We start from the raw sequence: 14,882 nt of genomic DNA on the forward strand, positions 1-14,882 counted from the left end.
GTTTCCCTGTAGCCATCTGCCATCTATGACCAAACCAGAGGAAGCAATCTTCTCTCATCAAGAGCCAAAAGTTTAAACCAATATAATATTTAAAAATTGGTCATGTTAAAAATTTTTTTTAAGTCTTCAAGAATGACTTAGAAGTAGTAAGGAGACCCCCAAAGCTTAAGGTGGGCTCTTCCTATTTCAGGGCCAGAAGTACAGAATTTATATAACCAGGAAAATGTCTCTAAATCAACCCGGTGGTCTGGGTGTCTAGCCCTTCTATCATGGGTTCACTGTCAAGGCCACAGGGACTTAGGGATGAGAATGATCTCTTTTCACAGTTTGTTATCTAAATTCCTATCAAAGGTGCTTAAAGACAAGTGCTACTGTATTCATAAAAAAGCCTGAGAAAAGCACATAAAGAGCAGATGCTTCACTTATTTAATGTCTCCTGTCAGGAGGAAAGAAAAAAAAGCAGTCTCTGTTAAGATTATAGAACAATACTGCTGAAAGAGAGGTTTCACCACGGAAAAAAAATATTACTCAGCTAAAGCTGTTACTGCTTCCTAATCCCTTCTGAAACGCTAGAGTATGTGCTTATAACATTACCGTCCTTTGACTTCAGAGCGTCATCCTCTCCAAGCACGAGGTGTGCGGTAAACAGTGGGAGGAGAGCAATAAACAAAACCTCTCTCTGAACAGCTACCACCAACTACAAAACCTCTCCCTGCTGGCAGCTCTTCCCTCCCCCGCCCGATTCTACTGGGTCTCAGGTCTAAAGAGACCCCCACAGGAAGGCACCGGAAGATCACCCAACCTTACTGCCCTGGACTGAAGTGGAGAAGGTCTTACCACAAAGCGTCCTTCACAATCTGCAGGGCAATGTTATCTCTGCCCCTGGAGAAGCCGCCTGCTTCCCCTTCTATCTTCTTGGCACCTGATTACTGCTGGTGATTACTGCTGTTACCACCCCCAATAGCGATGGGTAAGTTTTCATATACTTTTTGCCACAAACTATGCTAAGCACTTAATATGCATAAACCCAGTGTAATCAGTTGGTATTTTACCTATGAGAAACAGCGCTTGCTCAAGGTTCTCAGCCAGCAAGTCAAGGAGTTCCCGAATGAAACCCAGGTCTGTCCCTAAGGCCCAAACTCAAAACCATGACACAACCTTAGACAAAAAGGATCCTCCATGCCTCCAAACCAGCTCCAGAAGTTCAAAGGCCCCCTAGAGAACAGAAGACCACCAGCACTCACTGCGCAAAAACCTTTTACCCACCCATAGTTCCTCCCCTTTGCCTTTGCCTGCCACTGCCTAGTGGGGGAGGGAAGAGGTGTCCTCCCCACCCTGTCCCAGGTGCTGTCCCACTTCTTCCTAATTATGACTCGCTGACAGTGTGGGTTTAAACTCTTTCAACACCAAGGAACCTGCTGAGAACCTGATGGAACCTCTGTCCTCTTACCTGTCCCCACTCATGTCCTGGATGAAGCACATGAGCCTGGAGAAGTCATGCACCGAGCAACACAACTCCACAACACAACTCCACGGTGAAAAACACATATACACACACACACTTCCCCCGACCCCTGGGGTGACATCCCTCTCAAAGGACACCACAAGGTCCCGGCCCTGCTAGTTCTTCTCATGTGGGGGGAAAAGACCGAGAAAGCAAGCAGGTTACTGTGGATTAGCCATCAGGAAGCCCCTGCTGAGCTCACGCATTACCTTAGCTATGCACAAGCCAGAGACTTCAAGCTCTTGCTCGGGAGGAGGGAGAAGAGCTCACAGAGGGAATTACACCAAGGGGCAGGACCAAGTGATAAGAATGACAATGGTTATTATCCTGAGCATCTGCCAGGCTCTGTGCTAGATGCGTCGCAGGCATGTCTCACCACCTTCTTAATCCTGCGAAGTTCTCATTATGAAGAGGAAACTGAGGCTTAGGGATTCTACCTCCCAAGTAATTATAGCACTTACTGGTGCCAAACTCCACTCTCAGCACTTTAGGTGTGCTTATATTGACTCATTTAATCCTCACAGCAGCTCTATGACGTAGATAGGTGATACTATCACCAGATGACCAAACCGAGAGAGGTTGTCATTAAGCACTGGCCCCAGGTCACGCAGCTGATAAGTAAAAGAGCAAGGATTTTTTAAAAATTTATCTTTATTGTTGAAATTAATACAGATGTACCCTTTTCCCCCCATTGACTCCTTCTAGCCTGTCCCTAGGCACTCAGGCGCCAACACCCGTGCTCTCAGTCCTGGAGCGATACTGCAAATACACTCCTGGGGTTTTAGTCTGTTTTGTTTTGTTTGTTTTAGCTGTTATTTTTTCAAAAAGGCTGCAAGCTCTAGGAAGACAGGGAGCACTTTTCATACCCCACTCAGCAATCAGTATCAAGATCCAGCCACGACAGAGCTGTCAGTGAATAGCTGAGTCTGGTGCAACCCATGGAGGGACCTGACTGCTGGGAGCATCTCGCAGCTCCACTGCCCTGACACGCATTCCAGGTCTTCCCACCCCTCAACCCCAAAGACCCCTGGCCAGCCTGTGTGTGTCCATTTGGGGATCTGTGAAGGCAGACTGGTACATGCTGAAAACGGTCTAACACCAAGACCGGATTCCTTTACTCGCCATTTCCAATACACTAGAGAGCAACTCAAAGCAACTGGGCTGCCACATCCTGCTCCATTCCCCTGCCTTATGTCCACAAGAGCTCAGAGCCCTCCTTCTGGCTAGACCCAGGAGTGCCACCATCAATCAGCATGTCAGGATACACAGGAGCACCTACCAACCACCCTGTCCTGCAGTGTAGAGAACACACCTCTGGCCTGACGTTCAAGGCCGCTCACAGGCTATAGAACAGTGTATAGAACACACCTTTTGGCAGACCTGTTCCCCTCTCTACCTGGCGTTCCTGCTGCTCAGTCATTTACTCTTTGGACAACGATGTTTGGAGAGCCCACTAAACCAGGCTCTCTGTTAGGGTCCATAAATACAGGGTGAACTAGAGATGCACAGTCCTTGCCCTTCCTATGTGAAACCTTCAGATACCCCTCATTTTAAGTATATCTGGCTGACAGTGAGTTCTGTCAGAGTATCAGATTTCTAAAATCCTAATCAAAATACTAGAATGGCCAGTTGGGGGACAAAAAATTCCAGATTAAAGAAAGCAAGATTATCCTCACAGGACATTCACTTTGAAATCTGCACAAAGGTGAAGGTTGTTGTTTGTTTTTTGTTTTTAAATCCATGAAATCAATGATTCCTAAGAACAAAATCTGAGAAAGCAGAGAACCCTGAGCCACTCTAACTTATAAACTGATTGTGTCATTCCCTCCCTGGCTATATAGTTGTTCTTTATCTCAAAAATCAATGGCCTGCCTATCTCTGCTATATGTGCTCAAGTCATTAAGTAACCTAGGAACATGGTTTAAAATATGAGATGTACCTGAAAGTAGTGACAGATATTCCAGAAAATTTCCAGGAGGAGGTGCCGTTAAGTACCTGGGCTGACACCTCAGGAAAGAAAGCTAGCATCCTCAGAGATTACACTGTTAACACCGATTTAAATTCTACCCAGGCCAACTGATATACCTTACCTTTCCTGCACCACAGGAAAATAAGGGGGTTACGCATAAGTGAAATTTTTCAAATAACTAACGCTTACTTTTCAATGCCAAAATACTGAAATGTTAGCCATTTTAAAAGAGTGCGCTGGGTGTAACGGACACTGGATGCCCAGGGTCATACTGAAGTGTGCTCTGACACTGAATAGACTCAGGCTACTTCCTCTCCTCCAAGCCTGCTCCGAGCAGCTTCCTCTCTGCAACCCTAGCCCCATCCCCCTTTAACCGGCTGTCTACCAAGGAAGAACCGAAAGGAAAAGCAGAAAACCAAGGTTATGCAACACACCAGCTGAACTTAGACACAATCCTAAGTCAATTCGCTCTGGCCTCCCTTTCCAGGAGGTAAGAGGCAGGGAAAGGAACCCTCACATACTGAGCACATGTGACAGGGGAGGCCCCACCACCTGAGTCCCTCATCTCATTTAAGCAACCCAGCAGACAGCAATACTATTTCTATCTTAAAGATAAGGTAAATGGGTGCTGACAAAGATGCTCGCTCAACCAAGACCTCACGGCTGGCAGGTGGCAAGGTGGAGCGGGGTCCCAGCCTTTTTACCCCAGGTTGCATTATCCTCCAGGACACCAAAGTTGTGAAGGTCTTGCCAGAGAACCTGACGCAGGCAGTACAGCATAGAATCCTTCTCACCACAGCTTCCCAGAGAAGGATTTCTTTACTTTTAGAGAAATAAATCTTTTCAGCATTTTATATATCCTGTATTTTACCATCCTATATTTAGAACTTAAAATATGCCCTGGCCGGGTTGCTCAGTTGGTTAGAGCGTCCTTCCAATACACCATGATTGCGGGTTTGATCCTCGGTCAGAGCACATACAGGAATCAACCAATGAATGCATAAGTAAGTGGAACAACACATCAATGTTTCTCCCTCTCCCTTCTTCTCTCTTTAAAATCAATCATTTAAAAAAAAGAACTTAAAACTTATTGGTTAGTGCAAATGATTAATACAATGAAGACAAGTATCTCATACCAACCACACAAATGCCCCTTTAACTGTGGTCCTATTAGCAACCTAGGATCTTCACTAGTTCACATCAACAGACCTAGAGAATGAAATTAATTGTTAGGACTATACAAAGGGGGAGATCTCTCACATAATAATCTAACAAAATTATTGCTTCAATCATATTTTAAGATTAAACAATTGAGCAAACTCACTAAGAAGAAGCAGGAAATGTTAAGAAACTCAAGTTTTCCCAGGAAACGAAATAATTATTAAACAAGCCATAACTGCAAATATAAGCTAGTTCACTGTATATAGTTTTATCCATACTCCTGCTTAATCTATAGCAATTACCAGACAAACTGTTTAATCCCATGTACATGGCATGTGTTCAGTGAATAAACATTTCACTGAGTCTGTAAAATGCCAAGCATAATTAGATACAAGGGAAACTCCAGTGCCCATTTCCACTCTGTGGAGGGTGCACTTGTGATTTCTTTGACCTCCACTTCTATGCATAGAAAAAAAGCTTATTTTGAGAAATATAAAACACACCTAAAGTTTCACCGAATGCAATATCAACTTTAACTTTTTACATTTTGATCATTCCCTTCAAAAATGAAGCGACACCCTAGCTGGTTTGCTCAGTGGTCAGAGCATCAGACCACGGACTGAAGAGTGGCATGTTTGATTCCAGTCAAGGGCACATACTTCGGTTGCAGGCTGATCCGTCAGGGCAACCAATCAAAGTGGTATGCCCTATAACTACAAATAATCTTTTCTAAAAAGTGCCCTCATCCTGGACCCATGGCTTTATTCCTGTTGCCATTTATTAACCAGGCAACCTACTTGTCTGATAAATTTGATAATTGCTCCCTTCTCATTTTGAAATATAACTATAAAACCTAATCCCCACTTGTATTTCCTTGGATTTGTACACAAAGAGCTGTATCTTTCTAGAATAAACAAATAGATTTTTAAATATTTTATTCTCTTATTATGTGTCTATCATAAGAAATGCCTCATCAGAGTAAGGAAAGAAGATATACCCTAAACTTCATCACCCATGGGCTTCTAAGCCTGGGGCTCATTCACAAGAGAAGCCCTTAGTCCTTAGGAAACCCAGGGTATACACAGTTCTCCAAGCCTGAAAGGACTCCTCCTTCAGAACATCCCCCAAATATCCAACAGGTTCATGGGGAGAATAAAATCTCCTTGTCCCTGTTGCCCCAACACTACCTTACCATGCTTCTGTCACAGTGTACATACAATCCAGATTTCAGGATCTTGGTGGCACATGACTCCTACCTACCATATTTTCACTGAGGAATACAAATTTCTCCATTACTTCTAATTCCATTGGACAAACCAACACAACTTGGAGATGGTTCTCTATTTTTTTACCTGAAAGGAGAAAACACTTGTATCAACTGTTCTTAAAGAAGAATACACTAAGAGAGCTCGCACCATGAAAGAAGGAAGACGTTTCTTAAGTCCAGTTTATGAATCCACAGCCTGGGACCTGAATTTCCTTCCTTCCCACTTCATTTTCGTAGTTGAGATTATTTACTCCTTAATGACCAGCACAAACAGGTCTAACTTTGTTACAACTGTATTCTCTACAAAGTCGGGTGGCTTGGACGGATAGATTCCTTTGTCTTTCCGGAAAGAGGCCATGTGATTTCATACAGTAACGACATTAAAAAAAAAAAAGGCAATAAATACCCAGGAACAAAAGTCCAACAAGGCCTGCCCGGGGCAAAAAACAAGCTTTTCCACAGCGGAGGCCCAGGCCCAGGGATGCACAATGGTGTTTGGCCCAAACCTGAGACAGCCCTTAGCCGTCTCCAGGGAGGAACCTGGAGGTGGCAAGTTCTCCACCCAAACTGAGGAGGTGAGACATTAAGGAGAGATTTACATGTGCAGGTGGGTTCACAAAAGCCTACCTGCCACAAGTATCTTCCCCTCGCCCACAAAACAGCCTACAATCCCACCCACACTCACGTGACCCAGAAATCCTGGAAGGAAGCCCTCGTCTAAGCTCAGCGGTGAGGCGCGGGGTGTCTGCCCACTCCGGGCTGCCTGGGAGCACCACCGACTTCTCCCCAAACCAGACGCTGGAAACCACCAGCAGATCCTGGTAGGCTCTGAGGCATGCTTCCGTCTTATGACATGTCCAGGATGAGAAAGGGCACCGAGCCACAAAGCAGAGGCACCCAGCACGACATTTTCGGCCTCTCCCATGTCCTGGAAGTGCCTGCTGCCTCCACTGTAGCTCAGGAAGGGAACACGGCCTTTTCTTTTCTTTTTTTAAGTTACTTTTACATGCGATTCTAGAACTCAAGAGAAGCAAGTTTCTGTCAGAATGCCTGAATGGGGGACACAGCACACAGGGCTGGGCCCACAGACATCACGCAAAATGAGGCACTTCATCTGTGCCTGCTGCTGGTGCTGCTGCCAGCCCTGCTCAAGTAAGTGAGTAAGGCGACCGAGTCCACGTGGGATCTGCGGGAACTGGAGGTGTAGGATTATCACAGCAACAGGGACAAGCAGTCCAGTAAGAATGCTGCTGTTGCCACGGGTACTGGCTCCTTCCCTAGAGGAGCAGAAGTCCCTCAATGTCTCTGCTTGTGGGGAGAAGGCAGGCCAGGGAAAAAACTGGGAAGGTAAAGGAAGGGGAACAGAGGTGCTGAAAAACAGTCCTGGCTGTGTGGCTCAGTTGGTTGTAGTATTGTCTCATGCACCAAAAGGTTGCATGTTCGATTCCCAGTCGGGCACACACCTAGGTGCAAGTTTGATCCGCAAACTTAGGATCAAACTCGGGGTGTGTTTGGGAGGTAACTGATAGGTCTCTCTCTCTCTCTTCTCTATAAAATCAATGAAAGCTATCTCCTTGGGTGAGGATTTTTTTAAAAAAAAGATGCTGAAAAACAAAAACATCCCCAAAAATGAGTGGGGGAAGAACATCTAAACTCAACCAGATCCTCAGTAATTCTCCACAGGCAGGAGCTCTTTGCTCTGATTTGAGCTCAAGTGGAAATTATATGGACAAGACCCAGTTTCCTTCTCCGAGCTGATTCAAGTGAACTCTCATGTACAAAAGCAAATCTCAAGACAGAAAGCTCCCGCTCTCCCTGGCTCTCTATAACCATTTCTCAGTTCCCAATGCCTCTGCCTCTTTCTTCCCAACTCTCCAGCAGCTTACTCCTCAGTGGCATCAGGACCACGGCCATCCCCACGACCACAGAAGCATGACTGCATGAGACCTGAGGCCGAATTCAGGGGAACTGCATCCAGCACACCCTCCCAGAGGCACTGCCTCCCTGACAAGCACACAAGAGGCTGGACTTAGGGGAGATAAAGACCTCAATTTTCTCCCCCACAAGTTACAAGATGGCTTGCATCCCTCTCAGGCTTAAGGTAAGGTTTACCAGCCTTGGCACTACTGACATTTGAGCTGGGTAGTTCTCTGTGGTGACTGTCCTGTGCAGTAGAGTAGACTTAGAAGCACCCCTGGCCTCCACCCACTAGACTGCAGTAGCCGCTCCCCAGGAGTGACCTGTGCGCACTCAGCCCCATCCATGTTGAGAACCACTGGCTTAAGGTATCACCTCTGCATACTCTCTTCATAAATTTCAATATTTTTAGAGGGAGAAGACAGACATGGACTGGCACAAGCTACTCACCTCTTTGGTGTGAATTAACCTTTGCTCCGAGAGGTATACAGCCAGGTAAGGAGGTGATGACCCTGCAAGAGCTCAAGCTTGGTGGCAGGGCTGAGGGCTGAGGTGGGGGTAGGGGGTGCGGGGGATGGAGAATGCTGCCAGTAGGAAACACACTTCAAGAAGAAACAGCTGACGCACCATTCACAGCACAGGACTTGAAGATGCCTTTCCCCTATTTACAAGGGAACAGAACCAACTTCAAGTCTGTCTTATCCAACAAATACAGACTTGACCCTATAAAAAACCTACAGAATCTTAGAAAGACTGAACCTCACCAAACACCCATGACTGAAAGGTCAAACTGGACTTGGCCAATTAAATGAGCCCAAAATTCCAGCATTTCTGACTAAAGTCTGTCTCTAGAAGCACTTGGCAAGCACCTCGGTGCCCCTCATAGAAAAACTGCAGCAGGTGAGACACAAACCTATGTGTGGAGTGATTCTGTCGGTGGCCCCACAGACACTTGGACCCACACTGAGAAAAGCAACCAATAATACCATTCTAGGAGGTCTAGATGATACACAAAAGAATAAAACAAGATTCCTGCCCTCAGGCTGCTGACAATCAATCACACTGGGAAAAGAAAAGGTTAATTGCACATTCATCAACACCCTCACCATCTAATAGCAGCAGCTAAGATTTACTGGAAGCTTATAATGTGCCAAGCTCTATGCAAAGCACTTTACAACTATTACCTCTTTAATCCTTTCAACAACCCTATAATATAAGTATTACCATCCCCATTCTACAGCTGAAAAAAAAAAACACAAAAAACACACACAACAAAACTGAGGTTCAAAGAGACTAGGTGACTTGCCCAAAGTCACACAGCTGATAATGAGACTTGGATTCAAATCCAAACTCATTTTTAACCACTGTGCAATGCTGTGCTGAAGACAACACTGCAGGAGTGTGAAAGGGCTGGAGTTCAGGGAGTTGGGGGACTGCCGAGAGTCTCAACAGAAAGCTAAAGACTGGGGCTGGCGAAGGGGAAGAAAAAGTGTCTCCAAGGCAAAAAGTTCTTTAAAAATTAGCTCCCTGTCACCTAGCAGCCTAACCAGCTATTCGAAATACTACTGCCCACAAGGGAAATCAATGTCTTCCCTTTAAAGGATTTGAAGTTGCAGTGAGTGGGGTGCTTCAGACAGGCACAAATGAAGGCCAATAGATACTCCTTTTTCTTCCAAGGGTAAGTATCACCCTTTCTATTGGGTTTAAAACTTTAGTTTGCTTTCTACCACCATACCCATCCCTAGGTCAGTGAATCTTCTTCATCTTGTGGAGCCATGACTCCTCTGAAAGTCCACTGATGCCATCTATGCACCCACTTCGCAGAAAAACGGCCACACACACCTCCCCCTGCATACATTTTAAGAACACATAAAAGGCTTTACACATTACAAGGTCAGGAGGATTTAACACCGAATTTGGGCCTACATTTGGATTTCACTTTTTCAAAATGTTTCAACGTGTTTATTCTAGTGACCCATTTACTCCTTCCAAAGTGGGTTTGTACTGAAGAGAAATTGGCCAAAGTAGTGAGAGATTTATTCCAACAATCATTCACTACAATAGCTGAGGTATATCATGCACCACACATATACTTAATTCTTTCTTCTGGATGTTACCTTATCAATTGTATTTTCAACATGACTCCTTAAAATGACCAAAGAAAGTTTGGCTCGATGGCACTGGATGCCTATGTGACTCATATAAGCAGTCAGCAGGCAGCCGGCTCACTCACATGAGCGGGGGGCTCCTGGTGTCACCCCGATGACTTGCCATCAGGGGCGACTCCTAGCTTTTCAGGCAGAGCAAGGACATGCAAGTCTGGTTTCCAAAGTGCCTAATGGTGATTACACTGGTTTGGTGATTCACAAAGCAGTACAGGATGTGCCCAATTACACATTCTATTTTTTTCCGATCTTATTTCATAAACTCCAATTTCATAAGAACATAGGTTCTCCATCCAACAAAATTATCCAACTTGAACAACTGAAATAATAATTGTCCACAAAACTCTTTTTAGAAATGAGAGTATACACAAGACATGATCTTAATAAGACATAGTATAATAATTTTAAAATGTTTTGGTCATGTCTTCATTCAAACATTTTAAAAGTGCCTACATTTTGGATATTCTGAGAGGCCAAGGGCACAAAGAGAGAATCATTTTCCGAGTGTCAGTAACAAAACACCAAGCAACAAAGATACCTTTGCAGGCCCTCTATCAAATAAAACAACTTTTATCAAGTACAACATTAACAATATTAATTTTTTCTTCTCTACTCCCACCCCAGATCTACGACTACAACTTGAAATCTTTAGGAAGAAGGTGCCAACAAAAGCAGCTGTTGGAAAATAAAATTCTTACTATAAACAAATGATTAGTTTTTTCCAAAATAAGTAACAACTTGGTGTTCTCATCCTCAGACTCGGAAACATGACTTCTTAATTCAAATGGTCCCAATTCCACCAGGAAAGCATGATGCCTTCAAACATGCACAGCCCCTTCCATCTGCAAAGGACTATGGGAGAAACAGAGTGGCCTGTCTGCAAAGAGCTAGTAACTTCCATTTTCAGGGGAAATGTCTACATCCCACATGGAATAAACTGAGGCCACTTACCACCACATAATTTCCTCCTAAAGAAACTGCCTCCCTCCTGTGTGAGGAAAACCACAGACAAAAAATTATGTACTGTTGTTCAATGTGCTAAGGAAAAATGTTTCACACATAAAAACAAACCAAAAGGCAGCATGAAACTATGTGAGACCTCTAAGTCAGGCATCAGTCGATGATACTGTGTATTCCTGGGCTCCTGAATGCAAACATGGTCTGATTTTCTAACCCCCCCAAATATAATGAAAGGATTTAACTAATGTCAAAGTCTTACAGGGGACACTGTTAGAACTGGTTTAGGAAATGAACTAGGCTCTAAGGCAAGGAATGCTACTGAACTATTCCGCTCTAAGAATGACCTGTGGAAATTCCCTATGACTCCTAACAAACTTGCTCCTGTAATTTAACCTGTAAGGAACCCAGGCAGGTTTAGGAAATGAGGCCCCACGAAGGTGGCGACATGTCTTAGCTTGGCATGCACGAAAGACTCATTTGTCAGGCTTTGCAACCAAGCTTAAGTGAGATTTAGGAGTAAGACACGCCACATTAAAATTCTTAAGGACCATTAATCATAGCCTCATGACTTCATATACAGTAATACAACATATGCTTATGTAGGTCTGGTCTTTATTCCTAATCAGAGGTATTAGCCACAGCCTATGGGAGGAATTTTTTCAAAAGTGGGACAAGCATGGTCCAGCCCATTCATTATTTTAAATAATTAAATAATACAGATATGGCTATGAAATTTTTGTTATTCTTGGACACAAACAGATGGCCAGTAAGGGAATGAGATCAACTTTGCAGCTGAGAATATACTATATTCCACTTCCAGTTTCTGAATGTCAAAGCTTAGGAGACACATCCCAAGAATCCAACTGGTAACCAGAACAGGAAAATTATTTATTTCACTGGTTTGGCATACTCCAACTGCTAAGAAGTAGGAATAAGGAGAAGTAATGCATAGCAGAGCACCAAGTACTCAGTGGGTATTTAATAAATATTATTTGGATGACTAAAAGGAGCAATTACGCAAACAGTGGCTAGCATATTGACAATTCAGGGCCTCTCTTCTTCAAATCACAAGCATCCTCGGTTGGAAAGGCACCATGTCTGTGCTTTATAGGCAGGCTTTCTGCCTTGGCCCCACAGTTACACAAATCCCCCCCACCCCCATCCCCACCCCCCCACAACAGGTTCTGCTTTAAACAGTTAATATAGTCAGAGATTTTGGCACTGACATTACATTTATCATGGATTCCAGGTCTAATCGAAAACTGGACAGAATATATAAAGCAACTACTGTTTTTCAAATATTGGACAGTGAGGCAGCACAGGACGTAATTCCTGAGAAGAGTGAAACAAATGGGGCAATCCCTGTAAGAGCCTGAGCTCACTGCCAGGAGGCAGTTTCCAACCCACAGCACGGAGAAGGGGGAGCTCAAGAACATGGCGGTCACACTGACTTGAAGAGACAGAGATCAGTATTCAGGGGGCCAAGTATTGGCAGGGCAGCACACCTGGGAGGAGGGGGGCCCCAGAGGTCCCCTGGAGCCTTGGGTTGAGTTCTGATCCGTGTAAGAGGAGACTACCTAAAGTCAGGGAGAGAAGCACCAGAAAACGGTTTGTCTAAGAAGTCCCAGAGTTCACACAGGGCCGGTAATAGTTCATGCTTCCAGAGGCAAAAGTGGAAATAATTCGTAATACACATGGCATCAGATTAAAATCCTCAGAAAGCTATCACCTTAGTATGCAAGCCCAGTCATCCCTAAACTAAAGGCTGCTTTGGACCCACCCTAGCAAAGCCTAAAAGCTAGCTTCAAAATGACACAACTAAGTCCCAGGACCTTAACTGCACGCCGGAATGAAGTCCAGCACTATTTCAAGAAATACAGCAAAACCTAGCACCGAACAATGTGTGCCTGGCACCCACGCAAAAATTATCGGGAATGCAAAGTAAGAAAAATAACGCATAACCAGGAGGAAAAAAATCAATCCATAGAAACAGATGCAGAAATGACAAATAATTAGCAAACAAGGGCATTAAACACGTTAGTAAACTGGTGTAGCTTCTTTGGAAAACAGTTTGGCAGTTCCTCAAACGGTTAAACTCGAAGTTACACTATGACCCAGCAACTCCTCCTAGCTATAGTAAGTCTTCTCTTAATGCCGTCAAAAGGGTCTGTGACTTTAAGCAAAACGACATATAATGAAACCAATTTTACCACAGGCTAATTGACATAAACAAGAGTTAAGTTCTTACCACCTCTCATCAACTTGATAATGAAGTGACATTATTCAGGGACTTAGGTTAGAAAGTATAAGGTACTCTGTCTTTGATATATAGGCAGAATCCCCAAAAGAAATGAAAATATATGTCCACACAAAATCCTGTACACAAATATTCCTACCAGTCGTACTCATAATAGCCAAAAAGTAAAAGCAATCCAAATGTCCATCAACTTATGAATGATTAACATGTGGTATATCCATGTAATGGAATATTATTCAGCAATAAAAAGGAATGAAGCAACGATACATGCTACAACCTGGATGAACCTTGGAAACATTATGCTAAGCGAAATAAAATAGTCACAAAAGACCCCATACTATATTATTTCATTTACATGAAGTGTCCTAAATATTGCCAAATCTTTAGAGACAGAGAGATTAGTGGTTGCCTGGCTGGAGATGAGACACAATGGGGAGTGACTGCTAATGGGTACAAAGGTTCTTTGTGTGGTGATGAAAATGTTCTAAAATTATACTGATACTGTACTATATGATTGCATTATATGAAGTGTCCTAAATAGCCAAATCTTTAGAGACAAGAGAGATGAGTGGTTGCGTGGGCTGCAGATAAGTGAGACAGAATGGGGAGTGACTGCTAATGGGTACAAAGTTTCCCTGTGGGGTGATGAAAATGTTCCAAAATTATACTGTGGCGATAGCGGCACAATTCTATTAATGTACTGACTTATACACTTTAGATGGGTAAATAGATAGATACCAATGTGAATTATGTCTCAATAAAGCTGTTAAAAATTTATTATAAATATACTTCACGTAGTAAGAAGGTAGAACAAAAGCAGAGAAATAGATACAAAGCAAATCCAGTAACATTTATATCTGAAATAAAAAGTACACTGGATGAGGTTAATAGCAGATTAGACATTGTAGACAGTCAACTTTAAGATACAATAAAAGTTATCAAAAATAAAGCACAGAGGCTGAAAAACAAATTACCAGACTATGGAGGCAATATCAGGTTGCCTAACGGGTAACTACAACCAAAAAGAGAGAGAGGGAGAGCACAGAAAAAATAACTGAAAAATAATGGCTAAATTTTTTTTTAAATTTTGAGGAAAACAACGATCCCACAGACCCAAGAAAACTTAACAAACCCTAAATAGAATAAATATAAAGAAAACCACAGAAAGGCACACCACATCAAAACCAGTGAGTGATAAAGAAAAAAAAATGAAAGCAGTCAGGTAAAGACATTAGTTAAAGGGAATAGAGAGAATGAAAATAAACCGCTTTTCAGAAACTATGCAGGACAGAAGACAATGGAGAAACATCCTTAATATGGGAAGATATTATCCCGGAATTCTATACCTAGTATGAATGTCTTTCAAAAGTGAAAATAGGCCGAAACCAGTTTGGCTCAGTGGATAGAATGTCGGCCTGCGGACTGAAGGGTCCCGGGTTCGATTCCGGTCAAGGGCATGTATCTTGGTTGCGGGCACATCCCCACTGGGAGATGTGCGGGAGGCAGCTGCTCGATGTTTCTCTCTCATCGTCTCCTTCCCTTCCTCTCTCTGAAATCAATAAAAGCATTTCAAAGATTTATACATGTATATATCAGAGATCTGATCTTATGAGCTCCAGAAGCCAAGTGACATACATGATAATGCAGTCACAGTATAAATGAGCAGCTCTAAGCTCCCTTTT

At 43.5% G+C, this 14,882-nt stretch overlaps 1 protein-coding gene and 1 long non-coding RNA gene across 4 annotated transcripts in view; both read right to left on the reverse strand.

The window, feature by feature from the left end:
- The window catches only part of FOXO3 (forkhead box O3), a 97,074-nt gene that overhangs the window by 47,954 nt on the left and 34,238 nt on the right, over positions 1 to 14,882 (reverse strand). The window lies entirely within an intron of this gene.
- On the reverse strand, positions 4,106 to 5,981 carry LOC107185202. 2 transcript variants are annotated; one of them, XR_001516121.1, is made up of 3 exons: positions 5,827 to 5,981; positions 4,614 to 4,682; positions 4,106 to 4,295 (listed from the first exon to the last, which is right to left on the reverse strand). It is a non-coding gene; the product is annotated as an uncharacterized LOC107185202 (long non-coding RNA). The 2 variants fall into 2 exon arrangements; XR_001516120.1 differs by having other exon boundaries at positions 4,610 to 4,682.

This window comes from Myotis davidii, unplaced genomic scaffold (genome assembly GCF_000327345.1).
Source record: "Myotis davidii unplaced genomic scaffold, ASM32734v1 scaffold68, whole genome shotgun sequence".
Classification (NCBI taxonomy): domain Eukaryota; kingdom Metazoa; phylum Chordata; class Mammalia; order Chiroptera; family Vespertilionidae; genus Myotis; species Myotis davidii.